The sequence below is a fragment of the Anguilla rostrata genome, chromosome 3 (assembly GCF_018555375.3).
Source record: "Anguilla rostrata isolate EN2019 chromosome 3, ASM1855537v3, whole genome shotgun sequence".
In the NCBI taxonomy this organism is placed as follows: Eukaryota; Metazoa; Chordata; class Actinopteri; order Anguilliformes; family Anguillidae; genus Anguilla; species Anguilla rostrata.
In genome coordinates this window covers 3,472,501-3,484,696 of record NC_057935.1, presented here as the reverse complement: position 1 = coordinate 3,484,696, position 12,196 = coordinate 3,472,501, and the positions used below count along the sequence as shown (strand labels likewise).

Below are 12,196 nucleotides of genomic sequence, written 5' to 3'. Positions count from 1 at the left end.
AAAAAGAGAAAGAGAAAGAGAAAGAGAAAGAGAAAGAAAAAAGGGGGGAAAAGGCACTTCCCAGCACAGCTAAACGGCGGGTCAGAGAAGCACGGAAAAGCAGGAGGAGGAACGCACTCCCAAAACGACCGGGACGGCAATCAGTACAGTCCCACTTCGGCCTACACACCCAAAAAAAAACCAAAAAAAAAAAACCGGTAAACTAAGCACCGGGTAAAAGTTTCTTGCTGATGGTCAGAGAAGAGAGGCCTTTCAGACACAGAAATCAACAAACGAACGAACGAACGAACAGTCGCGGAAATATAACCGAGAGAGCACAAGAGAGCTCTAAAAAGGAGCAAGCGGAAACATCTAGAGAACAGACCTCACTTATTCCATTTTAACATTAACCACAGCACTCCACCGCTCACAGTGAGCCAATAAATCTGCCTAAATCCTTTATTTAAAAAAAATAAAATAAAATAAAAACATGCATGGACATAACACGCATACCACATTCATTATTCAAAGGAGGCCACGGTACACTCTGAGGGTTATGTCTGTGTGTCGGACCGGAACGGGACAAAAAGCCAAAATCTGAGGCGCAAGGACCACGAGACCGCGACATCGACCCGAATTTCGATCGGCCCACCCAAAAAAAAAAACACAAAACAAGGCCTTGCCGCTGGGGCACGGGGCCCCCGGGTGAAGTCATGAGCCCCTCTCTCTCTCTCCAAACAATCAATTAGGGAGGGCCACGGTCCGTGCCTTCATTCCCACTAATGTGGCCCTTCGGCTTTGCTGCTAATTAAACATCGATCCAATTACGTAATCACGAAATTTGCATCGGGCCGCTGAAAAAGAAGGGAGTTTTTTTCCCCTCCAAAAATAAGAGAGACCAACAAGCCATGCTAGCCCTGCTATCAGCATACCGACTTTCTAATAGAAGACGCTCATTAGCACACTGTACGCATCAGTGATGTGAGCTACTTCTACGCCGCCGGGTCCCTGCCCGGAAGAGCTCCCTGAGCAGCCAATGGCTGCGGTGCGTCTGCGCTGGTGGGAGGAGTCTGGGAGGCGGCAGGGACGGCGGTTTGGGGGGCCAGATGAGTGCACTGCCCACCACGTCCACTAGGGCTCTGACACTCCAGCAGAACCCAATGAGGACCATGTGCCAGTGACTGTACACCAGTGGCAACCAACCCTGTTCCTGGAGATCTACCATCGTGTAGGTTTTCACTGCAACCCTATTTTGGCATGCCTGATTCCATCAAGATCTCTAGCTGTTGAATGAGGTGCACCCTGTTAGGGGTGGAGTGAAAACCCTCAGGATGGAACACCTCCAGGAATAAGAACTGGTTATCACTGCTCTACCCCCTGCCCTACCCTCTACGCCTGCCTTGACGCCAACCACACACACCACCTGTCAACTGCTTCCAAATGTGTTCAAAGAGTATGTATTTTTTTTCTCCCCCCACTCAGAACACTCCTCACCACCTTCAGGCACGCTGACCAATCAAACGGTCCTGCTGAGGTTAAGACAGGGGGGAGATCCAATAAGCAGCATCGATTTAACAAACAAAAAAAAAACACACCAGCATAGTCCACAGTCAGCCCTGTGCACATAACCTTCGAAACACTGTGTACCGATTAGGAGACCAAAAGGGAGGTCTTGAGGAATATTTACCAAAATCTTTCACTGGAGGAAGTTTCACAATGGAGGAATTTTTTTAATGTTAGTGTGTACTCCCTATGAGATGACCTCGCAATGTCATCACTTTATGACATGAATTTAGAGAAGTAAACAAAGGCCTCTCGAACATATTTGCCCGGCGAAATGGGAAACGCGGCCTCCGAGGACAGAAGAAGGGCGGCTCGCGTTAAGAATAGGTCGGGGGGGGGGGGGCGGGGCGGGCGTGCGAAAACATGTCCACAACTGCCAAATGCCACTCTCAAATGCCACCCCACGGACTGTCATCACCCTCAGAACCGTCTCCAGATTTATCGAACCCCCGTTGTTGTTCTCTGTGTAAACAGAGCAAGATTTAACAAAAAAAAAAAAAGGGAAAAAAAAGAACCCTTTTGTGGGCAGAGGTATTGCAGAAGAACACACACGCCATTTTTTTTTTCACGGCGCTCTTGAAGATCAATCCGCGTTGTCCTTCCCGGATGACGGGCGCCTCGCTCGTGCGTCTGAATAGAGACAGGAGATTAGCGGCTGAGAGACTGCGGCAATGACCCCCCCCCCCCCCTCGCAGGACGAAAAGGTGAGACGCAGACTTCAGGAGGAGGAGGAGGGGACGGAGAAAGAAAAGAAAGAAAAACAATGTTTTTTTCCCACTTGTTTTAACGATAGGAAAGAAAACTTATTTTGAGCAAGTTAGCCGTGCTGCGGCGGCTAATTTTGCAGCTACGCTCGTGCTCAAATTCACAGGTTTACAGTACGTCAATGGACAAGGCCTTGGTTGCAACTGCCGTTTTTTGAATTTCAATAATAAAATGAATCTTTTTCTCCAGAGAGACGAGGATTGTGATGGTGAACAGGGGTTTGATAATAGCAGACCTTCTCCCTGCCGCTCTCAGAAAGTGTTGCTTTTGTGTTGGCTTGAGATTCAAACCTGCCAAAAGAATATTATTAACACCCTGTGCAATCAAAACCACCATGAATTCTGAGTTATATAATACATACAGAACCAAAGAAAGAAAACAAAAAACAAGGACATTCCGCCTATTTAATTCAGCTGAGATCTGAAATCAGTTTTTGTTTGTTTGTTTATCATAACAGCTCTCTACCACCCACTACATGATTTAGTACTGGCCATTGGGAGACCATGTCTCTCGCATGAGTAACAAGCCATTCACATTTTAACCAATAAGTGGTGAGGCTATTTATTGGGTGGCCAATCAGAAGTGAATACAGAACAGTGTGTCAAACCTCCAGTGCATCTGCTTAGAAGTGACAGTTTAGATACAAAGACAATAGCTATAGTTATAGTCCGGCTTGTACAGTTAAAAAAGTAGGTACATCACATTACCTTGTGGCTTAATAAATACTTAATGAGCACAGGGTTGGTAAGATTAAAAACAAGAGCAAGGGGAGGACAAATAAAATGATATATTCAGATGTGGACACCCCATTCAGGCACGATCGAACACCAGAGCCAGACAACCAGGTCACAGAACGGCCAAATTCTTTGGACCCTGCAGCCCAAGTTTAAACACAAGTTTAGAGCTCCACAGAACAGCCTCAACACTTCAATACGTCTCAAATTAACAGACCGGAGGACCAGCCGGGTTGACCCGGTCGATACCAGCCACAGGCCACAGGCCACCGGCACCACAGACTGGCTGGCCCGCAGAAACGTCCTCTCAACCACAGTGCTCCTGGTCTGAGCCCATTTCACTCAGTAATTAATTTGATCGATTTGTTTCTGAAGAGCAGGACTGTTTGTTAAGGGCAGGGCTCTACGGTAAGGGCAGGGCCATATGCTGAGAGCAGGTCTGTATTCTACGAGCAAACCTCTATGGTAAGATCAGGGATCTACCCTAAGAGCAGGGCTCTATGATATGAGCATACAAAACAGGAAGTCTAGTGCAGCAGTAATGGGTCTTAACCAGAGGCTCCACACTGCTGGCCATCAGATGTAGTCACAAAAACGCTTCAGACAGGAACGGCTCTTAAAAGTTAAAGCTAGATCAAGAAGGCTTTCATTGAGCAACAACTTCATGGGTCAAGGAGTCAAGGATCTGTGGGAAGAATCTGTCCCAAGCTCTTTGTAGTCGTGTCAGAGTACAAGGGAAAGGGGGGTTTGGTCTTTGGGGGGGTTCTGGTGTTTGAGAACTTCAGTACACCAGAACACTTTGTAGATATTCAGACCACCAGAACACTTCTGAGATCTTCAGGCATTTTGCTACTGTGCAGAAAAGTCTGAAGACCTCAAAGATCTTCAAAGATCTCCAGTAATTGGAGTTTTATTGTGTTGTCTTCTCTTAATTCCCTCACTCATTCACTGTGCTCTTCTTGGAAGAAAAAAAAAAAAAACTAAATAAAATAAATCAATCAATGCCATTCAGCAGAATGTAAGAACCTAGTTTCTTGAGTGTGATGTATGAGCCCTGAATGAAACTTGAGAGCAAGCCGGCTCACTTGTAAGCGTGTAAAACTGCTCTGCTTTGAAACTTAAACCACTACGAGGATTAGCATTGAATTCTGGCACATGAGGAAACCTCAAATGCAATTAACTTGCACCGTTTGCAGAAAACTTCGCTTCCATTTGTCAGAATTTAATCTTCTGACCTTTGAAATGTCTTTATTAACTTTTTTTGTAATGGTTTTTTAATGTGCACAGGAAATTAAACTGAAATTACATTGACAATACTTTAAAAAACGGAATTCTCAAAATAGGTTGGCTGAACTGTAAGTGTGACGTTAAGTGGGGTTTATCCCAGGTGAAAAAGTTGAGGAAGTTGTGACGCACGCACACGTACAAAAGGAAAAAACACGGAGAAGGACGTCCGGGTGTTCAGATTGCGCTTGGAGGAACCTGCTCCCGTGCGGAAGACTTGCTACGTACATCACAGCCGCATCCGAACCAGGACGAGAACGAACGCTAGTAATGTCTCACGGACGTACAACACCGTCTTCCCAAGCAAATACGCCGAGTTTGCCGAGCCTCGCGACCAAGTGACGAAGCGTTAGTCCTGCTTCGCGGACTTCAACGGGTCAGTGACTCTAACACAGGCGCCCGGCAGGAGTCAAGCTAAGGACTTGACGAGGAGCCACACACACACACACACACACACACACACACACACACACACACACACACACACACACACACACACACACACACACACACACACACACACACACACACACACACACACACACACACACACACACACACACACACACACACGTCGCTCTCTGTCAGCGAGGACAGACATTGTTCACCAGGCGTGAAGGCAACGCCTCGATTTGCCCGAGAAGCTTCTCACTCACGCGTGAGGGGGAATCAGACCAACACTAATGTGAATTTGATAGCAATCCTTTCCCTGCGCTCTCTCTCTCTCGCTCTCCCTCTCGCTCTCCCTCTCTCGCTCTCCCTCACTCTCAAGGTCCCTCAAAAAGTGTGCAAGTCAGTGAAAGGTTGTGCGAAGTTTAGAGGCGGTCTGTAGGAGTTTGGCTCAGTTTCTTCTATGGCAAAACCATCAAGTTCTCAGTTTGCAACGTTCTTTAACAGAAAGTAAATTCTTGCTACAGACATTTTTCCATTAACGTCCGAGAATGTGTGGAATTCATACGCGTATTGTCTTAATAGAAAAACCAATCTTTCTTAAAACGATTTCGTCTCCCTCAAGTAATTGGTGTCAGGGTACATCTTGTATATGAAATTACACCTGCTCAGTATAGTCGTCTAGGCTCTTCAACAAATTATGTCTATAAGACTTATTTTTGCACCAAGCGGAGGATAAAATGTCAGTAATATGGAGCAGGCAGAGGTTAGTTCCGACAGGGCAAACTAAGCCAAAGAAATCTCTTTCATTTTTTTTTTTTTTGGCACGCATCCTGGCCGATAAATTAATTTAAGAGGAGAGCAAAGACGTCCATGGAAGAAACCCGCAATAAAACCATAATCACGGACCCATAAGCATCCCTCATCCACCCTGAAGCAAAACGACTACAAGGCACTGCGTAAAATGTCGCAGAAAAAAATGTTACATGGTTGTAAAAATTTTTATATTTTATTTATTTTTTATTTTTTATTTAAGTTTTGTTTGCTCTGGGGAGGAAGGCGCATTGTTCAGCTGTCCTGTTCTCTCGTTCGTAAGGTTCTTTCTATAAATAAGCCGCTGGAAAGCGCGAGGGTTCGAGCCGCGTGAGGATTTCACTGCTCGCCAGCCCTCTGACGATAAAAAATGATGTCCCGACACATTCTCTCCCGTACCTCAGCAACTTAGCAACGCTCGCCATGGTAACGCCATAGCAACGGCTCTTTCTGTGGCAAATACCTGACGGCACTGCTCGGACAGGAACGAAGTTACGACGGAGTTTCGTCAGAGGGTTTTTTTTTTTTTTGTTTTTAAAAGAGAAACTTCTGTACACACAGAAGTACGCACACTGTTCTCCACGGTCTTCACAGGACTGAACACAGGACCAATCACACAGCAGGGTTTGACAGCTTTGAGTACCTGGAGCCAGACCCACTATGGAGCGGCTACACTTTCACATCTGGATGACAGAGAAGAGCAGTACGGCTTCACAACCTCTGTACTGCTGACTGCAAATATTCAATGTACTGTAAAGTAGCTCAATGTAGTCAATGTAGTTAACTACATTTTCAAAGCAGCTTCCACAACGCTGGCTATACCAACAGTAACCGTCATCAGCCTAACTGTGACACTGATAGAGTACAGTAGCAAATTACCCAGAATCCCCACAAATCAGGGAACAGAAATGCAATGATAATGCAACAGATATTGCAGATTTTTTCCAGATCGAATTTGTTTTATTTTCTTATGTAGGCCTGCAGCACAGCTACATAAAAGCCACATTTTATGTGCAAATTTCAGCGCTTCCAAAATGACAGGCTCATTAATTGAGAGGCTATGTTGGCCCACCGACTAGCAACTTGAAAAAAAACTTGGCCTGAAATCAAATGTAGTCGTCTGCCCCTGGTCTATAGGAAAAGTTTGCAACTTTGCGCCATATTTTTGATGCGAATGCAAAATTTCACGTGGCGCCATCTTGCTCAGTTTACATTCTGCGCGGACCTGATGCGATGCTAACAGAATCGAAGTAACCAAGAAACTATTACCAAACGAAAAAAATCCCTTGACCACAAATGTCCAGTGCATGTAGAAAGCATCTGGAGTGAAAATGTCTTGGACAAAAGACGGTCTGCTTCGCCGATTAACCTCATGTGCCTGAAATTACCTCATCGCTAGGCTACCGCTGATTTCTGGGTGGAAATGTATCGAGAAGAGAGGTTTTACTGAAGACAGCCGAATACATTAGCCTGTACATTTACGCGAAAACAGACGTGTGAATTAGACACTGGGACTTGTAAATGCACCCACATTTCTTGCCCACTGTTTTTCTTAGGTAACCGTTTGGACTCTGCGGCAGGCCTGCGAAGAGATAATCTTTTTATCGAAGCCGAAGTTTCGTCTGCAGGACGCACGCGTCAGACACCTGCGAGAGACACAGTTAAAAACATTTTTTGTCTTTTTTTCTCCTCTTGTTCTCCTGAAACGCCCATCCTTTGCCAAGACCTTGCGGTTCGCACTGGCAACGTACGACATGGGTCGTCTCCTGGACAAAAGTCGAAAGAACAAAAATGGCGATCGACGTGACCGCACACGCGGCGGCGAAGGTTGAAACTGCGTGATAAAAAACGGAGCAGATTAAACCTTAAATCCCATCTCCATTTCTAAACTGCCTCTTTTCCCCATGAGCCATGGCCATTTTGTGCAGCACGTGGAAACCGCTACCTTACCACATCCAGCATTTGAGCCACACCGCAGGTCGGTACTATTAGTCATTAATTTGTTCTGTGCTTTTATTTTGTCCCAGATAGGAAATAACAAGTCCTCGCCAACGGAACACGAAGGCTCAAATTCTGATACCCTGCAAGAGAACTGAGCAGTTAGGCTAATGAAAAGTGCATTTGTAATGGTTCTCTCGAGATTAACCTCTGGGGGGAAGAATACCTTGCACTAGATTTTCCTGGTCCTTTTCCCATTCAGGGTTTATGGGCCATTGGAAACCTCCTGCCGTTCTAGAATTAGAATCCGGAACTTCAGGCAGCCCAATTCCAGGCCCAGCCTGAGAAACCCCTGAGCCGGGCTGCCGAGCGGCGGCGACACAGCACCGCGAAAATCCACCGGAACCCGCGGCCGCGAAAATCCACCGGAACCCACAGCCGCGAAAATCCACCGGAACCCGCGGAGACCGCCAAGGGGCCAAGCGGGACGGACGGACGAGCGGAATTAGACGCGGAATCGATCTGGAGGTTAGCCTCAGCAGCATGCCCGTACCTACAGGAGTAGGCTGCTGCCCTGTCTTCCTCTGCTTTGGTTTGATGGAGCTGTAACTTTTCATATCCCCCCGTCAAGGCAAGACACCCGTGCCCCTGGGCATGACTGGGGGGGAGGTGGGGGGGACTTTGGGGTGGGGGCAGTGTGAACATTGGGGGGTGGGGGGGGGCACTCAGAGAGTGATCACAAAAGCAAAGCAAGACATCTCCAGCTCCGAATGGCTGTTACATTAAATCATAATCACTTGGCAGACACTCTTATCCACAGCGAGGTACTCGCCAGGCTGTGCAAGCTGAACGGACCTTTTCCAATTTGCATAAACAGCAAGATCACTGGAGTCTGAGATTTGGAGTGGGGGGGTGGGGATGTGGTGGGGGGAGGGGGAGGAGGGGGCAGAGTGACAGGATTCAGACACAGTACTTCCTGTACAGCAGCAGTAACCAGCCCTGTTACAGGAGATCTACAGTCCTGTACAGTAGTTTTTCCACTTCGGTCCTAGCAGAGCCACACCTCAGTCAACAGCCAGAGATCTCATTGAGCTGCTCATTAGTAGAATCAGGTTTTTGGCCACATTACGAGTTGAAATGAAAGCCTACAGAGCGGCAGATCTCCAGAAACCGGGTTAGTTACGGATGCATCGGATGCAAATGAAACTACCTGCTCTGTACTCCTACTCTGTCACTGGGGGCGAGGGGGGGTGGAGAAGGCCGCAGTGTGCCGGGGAGGGGGGCTTTAGGGCTCCTCAGTGGCCCCGCTGGGGGACTGTGATCCTGGATTAGTAGACTACGGGGCGTCAGGTTGAGAACACCTGCTCCGTTTCTCTCTCTCTCTCTCTCTCCCTCTCTCATTCCTTCCCTCCTAGCCTCCTAACTGCTTTTTGGGTGCACTTTAAAAGAACCGCATTTGGAGGTCAGGGTGTCCAAAAAAAAAAATTTTTTTTAAAAAGAGGCACCTGGGGAGGCAAAGAAGGGGGTGTCCTAAAATATCAACAACTCAAACCCCCCCCCCGACCGAATAAAGAGGGGGAAGAAACTGCGTGCTGTACGGATGCTCTGCTGCTTCGTGATTTGGATTCAAGGTGTGTGGGGGGGGGCGAGGTGGTGCGGGACGAGGCGTTTTGGGTTGCCGATATTGAAGGACACTGCAAGGTGGCAACCCCAATCACCCCCCCCCACCCACGTCTCATCTGGCACCACCCCACCCCCACGCCTCTAACCCAAATCAGGACACAGGACAGCATCCTACACGCACACAGTAAATATTTACACATCCGCTTCCCTTTTTCCCCAAATCGATATCACACCCATGAAGGACAGACACGGCTGACTCACTGGAGACATTTTGTTCGAGTTTCTTCAGAAGTCACTTTCGTTACCCCCCAACCCCCCAGCCCATCCCCCCCCTTCTCCCACAGCACCCCACCCCTCGCTGCAGAGCTACCGCATTACAATCCACCCCCCCAAAGTGGTTAAATACCCCAAAGGCCAGAGGTAGTTACTTAGGATACAGAACAGGCTTCCCAAGAGCAAATATTTACCAAGGTGTCCTTTACTTTTTCCTCTTTCTCTCCCCCCTACCCCTCTCCTCTCCTCTCCTCTCCTCTCTTCTTTCTCCTCTCCCTTCTGACAATTTGGCAGGACATCTGATTCTGCGGGGCACCGTCCCGCCCCTCGCCTAATTGAAAAGACGGAAACCATGTCTCTCGGCGACTCCGCGATCGATCCAGGTGGGGGGTGGGTGTGTTGAGGGGAGGAGGGGGGCATCTAAGCAATGCTGGCTCTCTCTTCTTTAACCCCTAACTAAAGAACTTCGGGCCCTGGTTTTCAGAACAGGAACGCTGCAGTCCCTACAGCAGTTACACTGTTCTATCAGAACCTACATGAGAGAGAGAGATTCTGAGAGACCACAGACAGTATATAACTTGCACTTCCTTCTCATTCTTATTGCTGTGGACAGGAAGTAATGACAAGGTTACAGATTTTTCCGTATTGGGAAAATGTCCACACTGTTGGCCAGTAAAATGTATCCCAGAGGTCCCCGAAATGGGGTATAGCACACCATTTAGCGCTTAGCTTACATTTCCTCCAGCAAACATCCTCAAGTATAAACGAGTAGTATACTATTTTTAGTACATTCGTAAGTCACATGATGTCAGCAAATGACAAACAGAGACACGGCGTAGCTCACCCCTCGATGAGAGGAGACCGCAACCGAAGCCACAGCAGCCTCTACCCTAGAAGCCGGCAGAAGGACCGACGGGGCGCGGCGGCGTCTACGCGCCTATCGAACGCGACGGCGGCAATTAGCGAGGAGGAAAAACAAACAAGCCGGGCGGAGGAACCCCGATCTCCAGGGGGCGCTACGTAACGGGGTCCCCCCCCCCCCTCCTCCCTGAAGGGATCCACGGATTTGCTGCAGGGGTGTCTGGGGACTGGGGGGGGAGGGGGGGGGGGGCGGGGGGGCCGGGGGGGGTGTAATCTCGGGAGAGCGGCTCCTCCCGCAGAACAAAGGAGGCGCAGGAGGCCCCGGCGAGATTCGCCACCGGAAGGGAGACGGTTCCTCGCCGGTATCCCGCGGCGACGGAAGCCGTCCACCAGGAGCACCTGCATCCTCCCCGCTTTTAATTGGGCCGATGGGGCTACTTATACCCTTTTACAGCACTCCTACAGGTAGATTTCTGATGGCACAAAAATATTTTAAAATGCCCCCTTTATGAGGTGATCCAATCGTCCCCATTGTTTACCTGCTGTCTGAACACACAAAATGTCTTGGAAACGCAACAGAAACAGAATGTTGCCGCTCGGTCTCTACACTGCACTCAACTCCGAGCCACAAACCTATTTGGAATTTATTACGCAAATATATGGGGGTCAGTGGTCACTGCTATTAAAACTGCAGTGCAAGACATGGAAAAGGAACCCGGAAACAACTAAACAAAATGCGGTTCGTCAAAAAACCGTGTTTAAGCTGAAAGGATCCCTGAGTAAAACAGCGTCTAGGTGCCAAAGACAGCGTTCGGTACAGGTCCAACGAGACTGAGCACTAAAGAAGAACAGGTACAGGTTGAGGGACTGAAACTTCTTCAGCAGGCCCCTTATGAACAACCATGCAAGAGTGTGGCCTCACGGAATCCCTAAGGGGTGGAGCTACGCCATACTGCCAATCACCGGTATAAGCCAATCAAAACACTACACAACTCAAAGCATGACACCGATTTGTCCATATCAAAGCGCACCTGACAAATGACAGCTCTCTAAATTTTGGAAAGCCATGAAGCCACAGGCTTGACTGCTTCCTGTTCTACTTCCTGTTCACCACGTACAGCGGTGACTGGACAAAGGCCTGAAGTGCTTAACGCTTCAGGGAAGTGAGAGTCGCTCGGGAAGGCGTCAGACGCCGCGATGCCCAGGCCTGGCCGAGAAGAATGAGAATTACGAATTCTCAGCAGGCCGAGCGGTCGCTTATTACACAGAGCACATCTGACGTATTCACATGAAGGCTACGGCGTCTGCTGCAGCCGGCGAGCGCACCGCGTGACCTCCAAAATCCCAACAACAGAGAACGGCTCACATTTAAGGACTGTCGCTTATAAAAAAAATAAAAAATAAAATAGAAAATCGCTGGTATATCCATCCTAGAAATGCTCACACCCAATGCGTACGCTGTAGTATAGACTACGGGCGCAGGCTGTGGTCACAGTGGGTCACACACTGCATGAGCCAGGCCTAAAGACTCAAATCGGTTTGAAATTCTCGCAGGCCGGCTGAAGGACCAGGACAGCGGCGACAGAGTCTCTGACCGACTCACAGTAAATGACAGTTGCGCACAGTGATCACACAAAGACTAGGGGTAGGACTTTTTTTTTACGATCTTGAAAACAGCAAAATGAGATACAAAAAAATACACCTGCTTCGCACACCAGGCATCATTACAGGCATTTAGCACATGCTCTTTACCCAGAGCGACTTACACAACTATTGCCATAGCATTTACATTGCATCCATTTATACAGCTGGATATATACTGAGGCAATGCAGGTTAGGTACCTAGCGGGGAATTGAACCTACGACCTTCAGGTTACAGGACCAACTCCTTACCCATTACACTACTACACTGCCGCCCTAACACTAACCGTATCCAAGCTCGTGTACAGTAGGCACGGTTTTTCCCTGGTGCC

At 48.3% G+C, this 12,196-nt stretch overlaps 1 protein-coding gene across 2 annotated transcripts in view; it reads right to left on the bottom strand.

Moving 5' to 3' along the window:
- Positions 1-12,196, bottom strand: part of ndst1a (N-deacetylase/N-sulfotransferase (heparan glucosaminyl) 1a) — a 95,224-nt gene that overhangs the window by 32,209 nt on the left and 50,819 nt on the right. The window lies entirely within an intron of this gene.